Genomic DNA, 14,936 nt, shown 5'->3' with positions numbered 1-14,936 from the left:
AAACAACCTGTCACCGAAAACTCTGTAAATGCACTCCAGCAGCTATGCAGAAATAGCCAAATGTTTTTGCATCTTTGACTGGAGGCAGCCAGCAATCAAGGAACTGTGCTGGTCTACTGCCAAAACAAATAGGGAATTCCCTCAGATATTTTTTTGTGAAGTGAATCATGGCGGCATAATCAGGTTTGGCTCCATATTAATCGATGCAGTTTGGCTATTAAAATTCTCAGTTCTGTGGCTGATGCTTCCCAGGCTGTTCTCAGGATTGCATTACACTGTGATTGGGTTACGGTCGTGGCAGCAGCATCAGGTATATGGAACAGTTTTCCCTGAAGGTAGAAGCAACTCTTTTTCCTTAATGGGACTTCAGATGCATAGTGCAGTCTGCCCTTTCTCGCTTGGGATTTTCTTCTTCCTCACAGAGGAGACACTGGAAAAAAAGAAAAGGAGCTGCAAGTTAGCTTAGTCAGTGATGCAATAGTACCTGGAAACTACAGCAAGGATCGAGATCTGGTCTGCTTTCTGGATCATCCTTACTGTAAAGTTCTTCTGCCCTTGGTGCCCTCTTCATTCCCACCCATAAACATTTCTGTCTTTCCAGTGCCTGTGATAACTATTTGGTTACGCAGAGTCCCTTGGGAGCTGAAGAGGCGGCATCTTCCAAGCTCAGGGGCGTCATAACTGGTGAGATATGCTATTAATGCTTATATACTTTTTTTTTCCCTGGAGTTATTTTCTATTCAGTTGAGACAATTGCTATCATGAGCAGCATTTACTGTTAGCTTAATTTCCTTTGAAACTCAAGGTCTGGTGTGGAAAAGAGGGTGTTCTCGGTGGCTAGTATTCATCTTAATTTAATGCATTGGGAAGATATTTTATGGCAGTCCTTGATTGGACTGACTGTCAGAATTCGGTTGGGTAGTTGGGAATCTTCCCAAATACCTTCTTCCCTTGATGTTTCCTTTTGTTAGTGTTTTGTGTGCTAAGGATTATGAGTAAGTATGTGCACAGTAATCTAGTTGTTTGAACCACTGAAGAAATTCTTCCATGTTATGGCTTCTGTGATCCCTGCGCGTTACCTGAATAGGAAGGGAGCATTTCTTCCCTTGAGGAGGCCTAACTCTTATTTGTCTTTGTCATTAAACCTACATACGGTCATCTTTGTACACACTGGGTACAGACTGAGGTAATTACTTCAGCTCAACAGCCGTACTAGCCTTTCTCCTAGTGAAAGGTTATGAATATGGAGACTATTACACGTCATTAAGATAATAATGTTGCTGAATATGTTAGCAAAGTCAATGACTTTGCTAGGTGTTCTGGTTTTAGTTTGATAGGGACATGTAAAACAATTCTGCTTGCCAGGTGGGAGGAAATTTGCCTTTCAAAAGATTGCTGCTTCAGCACTTGATAGAAGTCTTGCTAAGCAATGATAATAACAATAAATGTTCCCAGGCTGCACTTGTTTTATAATTGCTGCTTAGCACAAATTGCTCCAAGTGAGGGAACTCTATCATTCTGACTACACAGGTGGAGGCTGTGACGTCATGTGTAGCAAATTCACTGATCCAAAAGGATGAGATCTTTATATAAAATAGTAATACAATACAGAGATCAGTAGTGAAGACTAAGGAAAACAATTAAAAGGGATTTAAAATTTAAGTGATAAAGCCAGCCGCGATGAGGAGGCAAGGGAGGGACTTGCCTTGAATGGCTACCCTGTTTGTTGAACAACTCTCTGAAATGCTTGGCCACTGTCAAGGGCTGTTTCTTGGGTGAGGGATATCACAGATCTGATCTTGGCTTTTCCCATGAGGGTAACGTTTTTTAAGCATCCCAACAGTCACAGTCAAATAGATGTCAGAACTGATGGCTATTGTGCCTGCATTAACCGTTAGTGAGTGAGTAGCAGATAAAGGCTTGCCTTTGAGTCATGCTGCATGTCTTGTACCACTTTCGTAGACTGCCTTTTATGATGACTGGTCTTCAACAGACAAATCCAAGAGTCCCAAGCAGGGCAGAGTCCTGAACACATACTGAGTTTGTGTGGTCAGCCGTAGCTTGCCTGCTCTTCTGGGCTCTGGCTATCACAGTTTGTGTCGGGAGACGAGGGAAAGGAGAGGCAGGGTGAGCTGGGCTAAAGGCAAGAGTAATAGAAACCTAAAAGTGATAGTTTGCTGGACAGTATTGGCTCCCAAACACTTTTTTTCATTTGCACGTAGAAATGCAAAGGCTCCAGTTTCAGTCCTTGGGAATAATTAGTCCTTAAGCAGTGGAAAACAATGCAATATGCAATTGGTGAGCTGTCCTGACAAAGGCACGTCAGAGTAAAATTATTTTTTTGAGGCTGTTAACTATGCTGACTAACAGAGAGTTGGTTAATTCTGTAAGGATAACTTTTTGGTCAAATTCCCAGTCTCCAAATGCCTGCAGGCAGACTTGTCCATATTTGTGGTATATTTGAGGTCTAGTGTTCCTCCTTTGGGCCATATATTTTAAGAGGAAATTTTAATGTAAGAGTAACAGCCTTCTCTGAAACACTTTCCAAAGAAATGTGAAGGCCAAAGGTCTTGTTTTTTCAGGAGAAAAGATGTGAATCCTCTAATATTTACTCAGTTATAAATAGCGATGGGCAAGGCTCTAAGGATGGATTCCTGGGAGATTGTATCAGGGATGGTTATTTCCCAAATTGAGCAAAGGCAATAGTTGTCTTTAATTGTTGCATCTTCTTTGGCATTATTGTTAAGCAGATAGCAAATAATTGTAATAAATTTGTGAGTTTTTCATTCCTCTGCTCCAGGTGCCTCTTATTTCTCCTCAATCCCAACACGAACAAAAATGTGTCTTATTGTAATTTATATTGCCATAAGAGATGGCAGTTTGACACTGGAGGAGTTGTCATTCTGAATGTTTTGGATCTCCAGCCACGGCAGCAGTGATGCAGATTATATTAGCATTAGGACTGTGTAGATGGTAGGAGAAAGTGCAACCTGGTGGGGGGCAGAACTTAACTGGGATGCAGGAGGTGCTGCTGTTGAACGACCAACTGGGCTTGGGCAGGTAACTCCATTTATCCATGTCTCTCTTCCCCCATCTGTAAATAGAAGGGAAGATTATTATTTTCCTTTGAGAGCTGCTGTTTGAAAATGTTGTGTTACTTTCAACTGAAAACAAAATCTGCTAATATCATTGCTAATAAATAGATGAAGTTAACTAATTCAATTAGCTGATTAGTTTGTCTCCCACAGTGAAATTCAGCCTCTTACAATGCAGGTCTTGTACAGCTCAGCGTGCACTTTATGCATTGCCAAAGAGTTAACGTGAAACCCAAGTGATGTATAAGCCTTGCTAAAGAGGCTGAAGGCCAGAGCCTTCATAATGCCTTGACATTTCCAAACACAGTTACGGCATTTGAAGTGTGTTTATAGTGTCATGGGCCTGCCTGGAACCACAGGGCAGTCCTGGTGCATGTGAGGCATCTGTCTCGTTCATGTGCGTCACCGGGACTATAACGCGTAGAAGTAAAATTTTAAAAAGTAAGAGAATGCACAGCATTAATTCTTAGAAAAGGAGTGCAGTTGCTGGTTTGTTTTCTAATTTTCTACATCAAGAATGAATGTATGGTAACTAAACTGACTGGAAAAATGTGTTTGGTAGGAAATACGTTAGCTAACACCTCAAAAAGCAAAAAAAAAAAAAAAAATTCAGTAGAAGATATATGTTTTTCTGCTGGAGAAGAAAAATCTAATAGTTATGAGGTATCATTCCAAAATCTTGCAGTGTAGCACTTTTTTTCTACCTAAGACAGGTATTTAACTTTTTACAAATTTGTGGTTAAACTCTGCAGGATGCTTTAAAGTTTAGAGAACCTAACAGATACCCCATTGTAACCTGTTGTGTGCTATCCACACCCAGAAAAGTACAATTAATACCCAGTACTCAAAAAAAAAAAAAAAAAAAAAAAAAGTCACAGGGATTAAATGACAGAATTGCAGCTTTTTTTGGTGGTTGTTGGTACTATCATATACACTAAAGGCATTCCAACCAAGGGCATGTGGCCGTAATGGAATTTGATGTACAATCAGTTTTAGGGAACAGCCTGTGCCTTGTTAATATAATCCATAAAAGGCTTCCAAACTTCCTGAAACCAGTCCCTTCTGTTTCCAAGTCTGCATATGATCTCATAGGAAATGATCTGGGAGAGGCCGGCTAACCCTTTTGCATAATCAAGGTAGCATTGTTCTTTTAATGCTTAAAGTGACTTGTTTCACTGATATAACTCAACGATCCACTTTTCCTTTGTCGCCAAATCCCTGTTATCAGACTTCGCAATGATTTCAATGGCATTAGATTAAAGAGTGAGAGAACTGAAGTGTGACTTAGACCGGCGTTGGTAATGTCATTCATTTGCTTTGTCACCCTTTTTTGTCTTAATGATTTTAAAAGTACTAAACCACTTTCTGCATGGTGAAATTTGAAAGACGGAAATGCAAATACATATCCCGAGAGGGCAAGGTTTGTTTTGCAGTGGGCTCAGAGGCAAGTAAGCAATCTGCGCCTTGCCAAGTTTCATAAATGGCAGTAGCAGCAAGACACACAGTGAGGAAAACACCTGCCCTGCGTATAGATTTGATATTGTGAAACCTCTCATATGTACATTAGCAGTAGATAGAGAAAGTGTGTTCATGTATTGAAGCCCTTTAAAACCTCCTTTTTCTGAGATGTTTACACAAACGCGGAGTGCCTCATACAGTGTGTGTTCTCTTATATCCTCGGGATACCCAGGATTTCCTCCCTGTATCTAGCCCAAGAAGGGAAACACTCCAAGGAGCGTCTATCTCTGAAAGCCTTGTACGGCAGCTAGTGTTAATCTCCATGGGCAGGGGAGAGAGAACAGAAGTATCTGGGTTTTGTAACTGCGTAGAAGTACAATTATGGTCTAGTTCATGCGAATAGGTAGTAGCTGCACCAAACTGAAATTACAGTGAGCCTAAGCAGAGGGCTCTGTGGCACTCTGCTTACTGCAGAGTTGTTAAGTTTGGCACGCCGCGCTGGGCTCCAGTCAAACATTTTCTTGACCATATTCGGTTATATGGAAATTGGCCAACAAGCAATAGGCTTTTGATGTACTTATTGTTTGTGCACATATTTTATGGAGTAGACAGCCACTGCTTTTCTTAAGAACTAGCAGGTTTAATAAAGTAAGAGAAATGGAACCCTTTAAAAATTGTCATTGAAGTTTGATAGCAAAAAGAGTGTTTCCCAAGACAAAGGAACCCAAAGTTGATGTTATTATAATACAACTGTATGTGGCTCCCTTGTGCTTTTCATCCATAGACCTTGATCACTCTGTAAATGAGATCTAAATATAAGCCCAGTAGTTGAATATTATGCTGTTATTCAGGTGAAAAACAGGAGTGCAGTGAACCTGACTGGCGAAGGCACAGGCGTACCTATTCCCTTTGGCAGACTCATCCAAGGCATGGTAGCCCCCAGCAGATGGGCAGGGTCAACAAGTGGATGGGTGACTCTCTAAACTCTTGCAACAGGGTTCGCTTGAGTTTGGCAGATGGAGCCTTTTGTGTCCTGATGGGCTGTCAACAAGGTCCATTTATGTGCCTGTCAGTTTTCCTGGAGAAAACAAAGAGAAGAAACAGAAAATACTAAATATTGAGATGTTTAGTTCCCTCATCATTGCAAATTATCCCAAAGCCAAACAGAATGCGATCTGGCATTTATGTTCACAATTGTTCTTCAGGACAGTTAGATGAGAGACAGGAGCTGCTGGCGAATGCCCCACTTGGAACATCGTTCACCAGTACATGCAGGCTGGTCTGCTTGTGTCAGGGAGTTCCTAGTCAAAGCTGTAGCTTACACTTGGGTAGTGCGAAAGCAATGGGCCTGATGTCTGCATTGCTTCAGGCTTAAGGATGTCTGAAATTTCCCCAACCAGGGATAGAATATTCCGCTGGGGAAACTTCAAAACTTGTTTTCAACCTAAAATTTCAAAATAGAGTATTTTCAGGATTTAGCTGACAATTTTTGTGTTCTTAAAGGAAGAAATGTTGAGAAGCAGTAGTGTTGGTTAAGCATATTAGCAGGTCTAGCCCATACTCTGGTAGGTTTTGCTATTAAAGTGACTTTTTTGATCAATAAATATTTTCATAATTTTTAATTTACAGCTACAGGGAGTAGTTGTAAACTTTTGTTTCACTAAAATGATTCTTTGCCCTTGCTAATGCTCTTCTAATACTTGAAGACAGTTGTCACGTCCTCTTTTTAGGATTTAGTCTGTCGATGCATCCTTAACTCTTTTAATCTCTCCCTGTAAGTCAGTCCCTCTCTGCTTGCTTAAAATTTTTATGGCTCTCCTGTGATCTTCCTCCGGGTTGTTATTATCATTCAGGAAATGAGTTCTCCAGAGCTGAATGAGGTATTCCAGGTGTGATCACCACAGAGCTGTGTTAGGGATATTACCTTTCTGCCCTGTGAGGTTGCCTTTCTATTTCATTTAATACTGCTTGGACCCTTTCTGCCACCACATCATGCACCAGTTTGGTGTGTACTTCTAATAAACTGGATTAAACAAGTCCAACCTTAAACGCTTTGAGCCTTTTGATTGCAAATTTTGGGTAACATCTTTCAAAGATGCAAAAAAGGCTGAAGCCATGCCCATGGTTTGTAGCTAAAGACAGCACTGTGCTGCCAGGACGCTGGGATCATCTTGTGAGTTCTGACCCTGACTTTTGCTGATGATGCATATCACAGAATCACAGAATGGTAGGGGTTGGAAGGGACCTCTGGAATCACCTAGTCCAAACCCCCTGCCAGAGCAGGATCACCTGGAGCAGGTTGCACAGGAACGCCTCCAGGCGGGTTTTGAATGTCTCCAGAGACAGAGACTCCACCACCTCTCTGGGCAGCCTGTTCCAGTGCTCTGGACCCTCAAAGGAGAGAAGTTCCTCCTCATGTTTAGATGGAACTCCCTATGTTCAAGTTTGTGCCCACTACCTCTTGTCCAGTTGCTGGGCACCACTGAAAAGAGCCTGGTCCCATCCTCGTGACACCCACCCTTTAAGTATTTGTAAGTGTTGATAAGATCCCCCCTCAGTTGTCTTTTTTCCAGACTGGAGAGATCCAAATCCCTCAACCTTTCTTCACAAGACAGATCATTTGACTGCTTGGCCCCTGTGTCTGTACGTGTTAAGAGGATGATAACACTGCATTTGGTAAGGCTGCTGTGAGGGTTGGTTCAAGTTTGTACATGATCTGGAAAATATAAAGAAGTGGAAATGTAAAATATTTGGGCAAAAGGCTGCAGCAAACCACATTACATGACCTGACCTGTAAGCTTATGTTGTCCAGGCTTGTGGAAATGGAGGAGGACCATCATTAAATATTCTGTTTGTGCATAATCAATTGTCACCTTGTTTGCTACAAGAAGAGGGGAAATAAATCAAACGAAAAGGGTGAACTTTATATTGAGCGTAACCTCTGCAAACTTCACTAGAGACCCATTGAGAATATGATTTTAACGTGTCCAAGTTTGCTTTGTTGTTTTCCCAGCTGTTGATTTCTAAGAGACTTGCGCAAGCAAGTATATAATCAGCCAAAAATCTTGGAAAGGGAAGTAAAGTCAAGTCTTTTGTTTAGGTGTGTTTATATCAGCGCAAAATGAACGCAATATCATTAAAAAAATGCAACAGAGCTAGGAATTGGAGCATGGAGAGAATGAAATATTATTTTTACATGTACTCTGAACTCATGTAAATGATGACACATCACAAATGCTTCTTCTGAATGCAGGCTGGTAATCCACTCACTGGCACAGCATATGGATTTACTGGATTAAAGAAAACTGCGTCATACCCTGCTGCATGAAGCAGATGCAGCTGGAGGCAGATTTGTCCAACTGTCCTCGGCTCATCATCTTTGTGAGACGCTGGTGAAGTTTTCACCGCAGAAACATCCAGTTGATGTTACTTTGTGAGGAGCTGGTGTTTATTGGCGACGGCACGTACCTGGTGAGGTGCTCTCTGAGGATGGTAGCATATATGAGATCCAGGCTGACTCACGGGCAGTCTTTTTAGTCAGGTCCAGTACTGCTTATGTGAGCTGAGAAATTTGCAGTAATGGTCCCTGAGGTTTACAAATACATCCATGATTTGTAGTTTTAGTAAGCTAAGTTTATATTTGCAACTGAATGCTCTGAAGTGGCTGAACATAAACACAGTTGAAAAAAAGTTTTCTTAGCCATAGTTTTTTTCACTGTATACAGCTGCTTATAGAGTGTGCTGATTAAAAGATTACAAAACAACTTGTGTGAAAGTTACTGTCCAGGTGAAGGCTTTTGCCATAGACTGGAGCCATGGATGAGGAGTGAAAGGTGTGCAAAAGGTTTGAAAAGTGCAAGGAGGATGTGCAAAGGCGCATGAGCTGTTGGGGCATGAGGGAGGAGGTTCCAGGTGACTATTTGTGGTGTGCTGCATTCCCACAACACATCAGGCTAAGACAAAACAAATGGAAATGTAACCTCAGTGCTGGATTCACTCAAGGGAAATGGGGAGGAGGTAGAGAGAGAAATCCTTCTGTTGGTTCCCACTTCAGGTCCAGTACAGAAAGGAGCTCTGCTGTAGGGCTGTAGTTCTGTTCTTGCAAGAAGCGTTTCTATGGAATTTTGGCCTTAGGTGGACTTCCCAAGAACAGCTACTGTCCAGAAGATATTCCAGCTAAAATCTTCTGGGAGCAGTTTGAAACTGCTGGCACTGTTTCATCTGAGCTCTGATCCAACTTTAGCTATGAGAGGAACCTAAGAGGTTCTGATTTGGATCTCAATGCCTCCTCTCTACACTGTCCAGCTTGCACATAAAATGAACAAACAGAAGAACACCCCGACCAAGCAAATCCCCAGATGACCACTTATAAAGGATATGAAAGTAAAAAAGTTGCACAGAATTTATATTTGATGAGAGTAAGATATAGTTTTAACCATAGATAGTTATGAGCAGAGCACAGCGCCTCCTCAGCAGTGGGAGGGGAGAACTGTGGCAGGGTAACATGGCACAGAAAACAAAGCGACACGTGCTGCACTTGCTGGAAATGTAGCCTGTGTTTTGGCTGGGTTGCGGCCTTTGCAGAAATCCTTCCTGCCATATTATTGTTGGTGTCAGCACGACAACAACAGTAGTTACTGGTATCTGCATGTAGACCTTTCTTTGGCTTAATCCTAAAGCACCAGGACTGGGCCAGTGGATTAAGCTGGGTGAGCAGGCAGGAATTCAGCAAGATGTCCTGTTTTTCTGTACCTCAGTTTTCCTATTTGGAATAACCTGACACGTCAGAACTGGATTAGGCAACATATGCTTGATCAGGAGTATTTGTATGTCAGTTACACTATACAGCTCTGTTCATCTGAATATTTAGTGAGCTGCAATTCCTGCCTGAATTGTTTCCGACTTAAAATAGACAAAATAAGCATGTGCAGAGAGGGAGCAGAGCTGCAGACTGGCTTGTCTGGGGGTCACAGAGTCTGTTTAGAAGAGGACTGGGTTTGGAGCCTGGTCCCCAGAAAGGTCTTCCAGTGGCTGACTCAGTAAACCTCACTGTGACGTAAATATTAAGATGAACTACCCTGATATAGGCAAAATAGAGTTTTGCTTTGAGCTAAGGGGGTCTTGGACCCTCAGAGCTCGTCCCTTTTAAGGACAGGTGACTTTGCTAAAGGGTCAACCCGTATGAAATGAACATGCGTGTGACAGCAGAAAGGCTGGGGTGGCTGGGCTCACAGAGATTTCAGGTCTTTTCAAAGTCTTCAATGAACTCCAAAACAATACAGTAGGAGATTTTGGGGTTGATTTGTTTTCCTGGATGTTCATACATGCTGTTTTCTCAGTGGTATGAAGCTGAGATCTGGATGTGTTCTGGATCCAGCCTCCTATTTTATATGTATAAAAGGCAGCTATTTTGAAGCACTGATTGATTGTGTCCCACCCGTGTTTTTCTTAGGACAGAATTATAGTGCTGCTTTGGGGATCTTTTTCTGTATGCCTCCTTCTATATGCCTCGCTCTGCCATGTAACAGAGCGAGCTAGAGAGTTACTACTACATTTACTTGTGTTTCTGGGAGAAAAGTCTTCCTATTGCTGGTTTCCATCCCCCTCCTATCTGTTCTAGAATTTTAGTTAATCAAGTTCTTGGCAAGATGATTAAGTGGCTTGGATATAAAACATGATTTTGTTTTATGACTCTTAAAAAAATGTATAGATGTGCCTGTGAAGTTAAAGGTTAGCAGATCTCATGCTCCAGAGTGTAAGCAGAATGCTGAAGGATTTGCAAAAAGAATTCACCTGTCTTATCCTCCTTATTATTGCGTGATTTGATAGGTGAATTGTGGATTTGTTTCATCTTCTTCTGAATACCTCATAGCCACTGGTGGAGGCAGAATGCTGGTGTCGGTAGAGTAGCAGTTACAGCTGGTATCATTGATGTTGTGTTTATGATCCAAACAAAAATAACAGATCAGAGCTCTATAATAATAGAAAAAGGAATTTTATAAACAAATTAAATATGGGGGAAATTCAAGTGAAAATAGTAGTGGTTAGGGGAAGGGTTTCAAGGAGATGAAATTGGCACTCAGTGAAAGTAAAGTAACTGTCCATTGTATCTCTTTAAAATCTCCCTAAATTTTCAGGTTCAATTTTTTTTTTTCCTTTAAGAAATTGAATTCATGAACTTCAAAACCATATGCTTGGCAAAAAAAATTCTGTGCCTTGAGTTCATTATACTTATACAGCTATCCCAATCTGGATTTAGATTGGGGTTTTGTATGTTGATTTGATTGTTATCTGTGGTTAACAGAGTGTCCATAGTCAGAGTATCTTGGGTTCTGGTTTTGTTACATCTGTCATCGATTTTTTTTTGATACCTTTTGGCTATGAGGATATGCTAACTTGCCAGTTGAATCCTTAGGAATCTTTCTCTGCAAATGCTTCTGTGGAGAAGGTAATGACTGTGCACTTCCTCCTCCTTCCTGTGGTCTTTTGATGAGCTCCAGCTTACTGCTGCTCTTGTTCAAGACACACTTACAGCATTTATGCTGAAGCTGGCAGATGGTATTATAAAATGTAGAGGGTTGTACGTTATAAAATGTAGAAGAAAGGTTGTCAAGTAATCCAGTCCATTCTGTTGGCCCAAACCAGAGATTAATACTTAAGTAAATTTTGTGTGGTATGTTCTGTTCTAGAAGTGTCCCATGCAGAGCTTTGCAGTTTGCTTCATCTGACCTGTAACAGTGCTTAATTATCCTTCTCTTTACAGAGTTTCCCCAAGTGTCTTAATTGGCAGGGAAATACCTAGTATCAAGGGAGAAAAATCAGTCTCCATTGCTCCATCTTAAGCACATTATGTCTTATTCTTCCCTCAGTGGATATGAAGAGTTCATCTTTCTCTCTTCCTTTAATATATGTGAGGAGAATTACCATGTCTTTTAGGGTCAGCAAACCTGACTCTTCCAGCCTTTCCATGGAGGCCATGTTTCCTAGATCTCTGAAAACTTTCATTGCCCTATTCTGGACCCTCTTCTAATCGATCCACATCTTTCCTGAAGTGACGTATACCTGCAGAAGGACTCAGGACTCCAGTCAGGAATTGACCAGTACTCAAGCGGAAGGGGGCATTGTTTGTAATTACTGTGTTTCCAACTGTATGACATTGTTCCTACATTGCAATTCACTATCAGCCCCTGTGTGTTGGCCTTCCCCGCCACCCCTCCCCTTTTTAAAAAAAAAACAAACCCTAAGAATTACTGCTTCATTTAGTAAATCACTATGTAGTGTTTGTGAAAGCAATTGCCAAACCAATATCATGATTTTTTTGAGAGATTTAGCCTGCAAGTTTAGAATTCTCAAAGATGAAATTTGCCCAGTTTTGCATGTTCTGTTACTAGTCAATAGTGCCTTCACTTGCAATTCCCAACCTTTATTTTTTTTTTTTTTTTTTTAGCTAATAGTAGCTAAATATGTGTCAATGAAGAATCTTGATCTTTTTGATCAATGACTTGGGTTCCCTAATATATTCAGCCACATCATGACCAAGTGGCTTCACAGGGTAGGTCAGGCTGAAAAACAAAATAGGCTGAAACAGGGAGGCAAGCCCTAGAGCAATGAGGGAAATGGAAATGTACGCATGAAATGCTTCAATGTGTTTTTGAAAGTGATTAGAACAGCAATTAGAGAAACACTCTAGGAGAGTAGGATGGATCTGGAGCCAAGTTTCTTCAGCACTTATGAGCGTGCTTTGTATTCATTTTTAATATCTGGTTTTAGAAATCTTGATAAAGAAGAGTTAATGCTATGACAGAAGAGCAAACATGTTCTGTTGAAAGTTGAGTGAGTCCTGTGGAAGATGTTATGTTATTAGAGTGGAAGCCATGCTTCTTCCATATAAGATGAACGGCTTAAGGCGAGGTGCTTGCTTCTCTAATCCTTCTTGCTATACCATGACTGAAAGAGTTTATGCTCTTTGAAGTGAATTTACCATAGCAGTGGGAGAATCACCCAGATCTCCTTAAGGTTAGCCTCCTGGAGGTTTCATAGAAGCTCGGATGATTGTTAATGAAGAGGGCAGCTTGTCCTAAAGAAGTAAAGTGAGAATGTCTAAGTCGGTAGCAAAGAGATTGCCAGTTCCTAACATCCATTGGTTACGTTTCACACATGCTGAATTCAGAATAGCAGCCTTGCAAGGAAAGGTCCATATAAGTTCTTTAACGCTACTGACCTATTAATTCAATTCAAGCTAGCTTTTTCTCCTTTGTAAAAGAGAGGAGGAGTGAAAAAGAGTGTCTGTCAGCATAACTATGCAGTAGAGGAAAAAGCTTTGGAAATACAAGACTAGGGAAATACAAAATTGGACTTGTTATTGTAATGAAGCATAATGATAAGAGTTCACAATGGGTCTGTTACTATAACCAAGCAGAGAAAAGGCTCTGATCCTTTGAAGAATACAAGGTTTTTGCATTACTTGCCCAGGTGTGGGTGTGACAGATGGGGCCAGATGCCCATAGTACAACTCTGTGGGGTCTGTGTAGGTCAAGCTGAATATTCTCAGAATAAGTGACTTACCAAAGAGATAAGCTTTCTTGCCTTGGTGACTGCCTAGCTACAGTATTCACTTTTAGAAAGACTGAGATTTACCTCTTAGGGTGACAACTGATACATGTAGATTTTCATTGTTTTAGGAGTAGGAAATAACTGCTGTTTCAAACTTTCCCATGCACTGAATGAATAAGGATGTATGTTTTTAAGCACACCACCTCATCTTTCTTTTTGAAAGTTGTGTGCCTGAACCTAGGAATATCTTGTGCACGTTACTGTGATACATACATAGACCTCAACTGAGTGCTAGGTATTTTTAATAAAAATCCGTTTGAGTATTATGCACATATACAAAATGTTAATGGAAATCCATGGAAACATACTAGGTTTTGAGCCAGGCTCTGAATTAGAATAAACATATTGGTAACAGTCATCTGTGCAAAGGTAAATACTTGTTTTCCTCTTCACAATGTAACAGGAGTGTAAACACATTGAGTGTTTACTTAGTAATGTAATATCTTATTTGTGTAGACTTATGAAGAAAAATCAAGTGTTTTCCTTTCCCTTCCCTGCCCTTTCCTCTGGGGTATTGTTAGAGTGTGTGCATATTTGATCTGACCCGAACCTAGGGAACTGAAACATTTTTTTTTCCCACTGATTTGATATGTTTTGGTCATTTCCAAAAGGCTCAGGCCTGTTAGTCATGTCACTTTTCTTTCCTCAGAGAACTCTTCAAGAGTTCGTCTCTGTAACAAAGGCCGTAATGAATATTCAAGAAACATTTAAATAAAACTGTGGAAGCTTGAAGTCCCCATCTCGCCAGTAGGTCATGGTTTGGTGATAAATTGTGCGTTAGGGCTCCTAGTAATTGACTTCCCATCCCCGGAAGTGTTCAAGTCCAGGCTGGATGGGGCTTTGAGGAACCTGGTCTAGTGGGAGGGGTCCCTGCCCATGGCAGGGGGGTTGGAACTAGATGATCTTTAAGGTCCCTTCTGACCCTCACCATTCTATGATAAGAAATATTGTCATTGGATGGTATAATGCCACTATGATACAAATTCTGTCTGATGATTCCTATTACTAGTAAGCAAACTGACAGGTTAACTTCATGCTGGCAGGATTTTTGGTGGATTAGGTATTGCCTTTGCTTGCAAAGCAGTCACAGAGCTGGTACGAAGGTGTGATGCCAATGTAAACTCTATAAGCTAATAGGACCAAAATACGATCGCAGATGATCAGATCTGCAGGCTTTGGTGGTGTGTTTGTGCACATTGTGAAACCTCAGTCTAAGCGTAACTAGTCAACCACAGTTATAAATTCAAACCACCTTGGCTATCCTTAGAATTACAGGTGAACTAGTGCACTTTCAAGAAAGAGTGTGGGAACAAAAAAACTAACTGCTCCCAGTTGGCATCTTGTGTGAAGGCCACTTCCATCTCTGCCCTTCAATCACTGTAAACACCCATTAAAGTCTTGCTGTATGGCATCAATAGAATATTTTTGATGTTATTCTTCATTATATAACATATGTCTACTCTTGAATTCTGGTTCAGATGACTAAAATACACATGTAAAGACAGAAAAAGGGAGAATCATTTTAGATATTTTATGAATGATACCAACGAGACCTCAGATATTAGTGTCCCTGTTGGGACACACAAAAACTTATGGTCTTGAAGTTTCTAGGTCTATCTGTTAGATCAAGACCTCAGTATTAATGTGATTGCTTTTGTCATATTGGAAGTGTTATCTGTGCTCTGCAATAATAACAATAGTGCTAGGAAAAACAAGATGAGATGTTTAATGATATTTAGGTAAGGTTGACATTAGACTCGAATGTCGTGG

General features: G+C 40.8%; 1 protein-coding gene across 6 annotated transcripts in view; it reads left to right on the top strand.

Moving 5' to 3' along the window:
- The window catches only part of CALD1 (caldesmon 1), a 197,231-nt gene that overhangs the window by 41,263 nt on the left and 141,032 nt on the right, over window positions 1-14,936 (top strand). Inside the window, exon 2 of one of the 6 annotated variants that reach the window (XM_063358905.1) lies at window positions 602-684. The exons of the other annotated variants lie outside the window; for them this stretch is intronic. The gene's annotated coding sequence lies outside the window, so the exon portion shown is untranslated. The remainder of the gene's footprint in view (window positions 1-601; window positions 685-14,936) is intronic. 6 annotated transcript variants of the gene reach the window in all.

The sequence above is a fragment of the Chroicocephalus ridibundus genome, chromosome 1 (assembly GCF_963924245.1).
Source record: "Chroicocephalus ridibundus chromosome 1, bChrRid1.1, whole genome shotgun sequence".
NCBI lineage: Eukaryota > Metazoa > Chordata > Aves > Charadriiformes > Laridae > Chroicocephalus > Chroicocephalus ridibundus.
The sequence above is the reverse complement of the archived record's forward strand: the minus strand, read 5'-3'. Positions and strand labels throughout refer to the sequence as shown.